We start from the raw sequence: 413 nt of genomic DNA on the forward strand, positions 1-413 counted from the left end.
TCCCACACTTACCTCCCCTGTCTTTGTCCTTTGACTTCTAGCAGGGAGACCACCACCCTCCTTGCAGACAGGTGTGGGTGTCCAGTGTCATGCTGTGGACCGTCTCTCATACCTGTCTACGCTGTTAATCGGTGTCCAGATGCATTCCGACAAGTTCACTCAGTGGTTTAATTAAATTTTCTTTCTAGCTAGGAAAGGGACTGCTGCTATTTTTTCATGGACTACCAGAGGTAAATGGCAAAGAGATGTGCTATCCCTGGATTGTTATCAGCCAAAAGTACAGAAAATCTAAGGTGAGATGAAAATTTATCGGTGGAATATACTCTCCTCAAATCGCTATACCCAGGACAAACAAGTACAAAGTGAGGTTCAGTCTCATCACAGAAACAAAAATGACATTGCATAGACAACTG

This window comes from Pomacea canaliculata, linkage group LG12 (assembly GCF_003073045.1).
Source record: "Pomacea canaliculata isolate SZHN2017 linkage group LG12, ASM307304v1, whole genome shotgun sequence".
In the NCBI taxonomy this organism is placed as follows: Eukaryota; Metazoa; Mollusca; class Gastropoda; order Architaenioglossa; family Ampullariidae; genus Pomacea; species Pomacea canaliculata.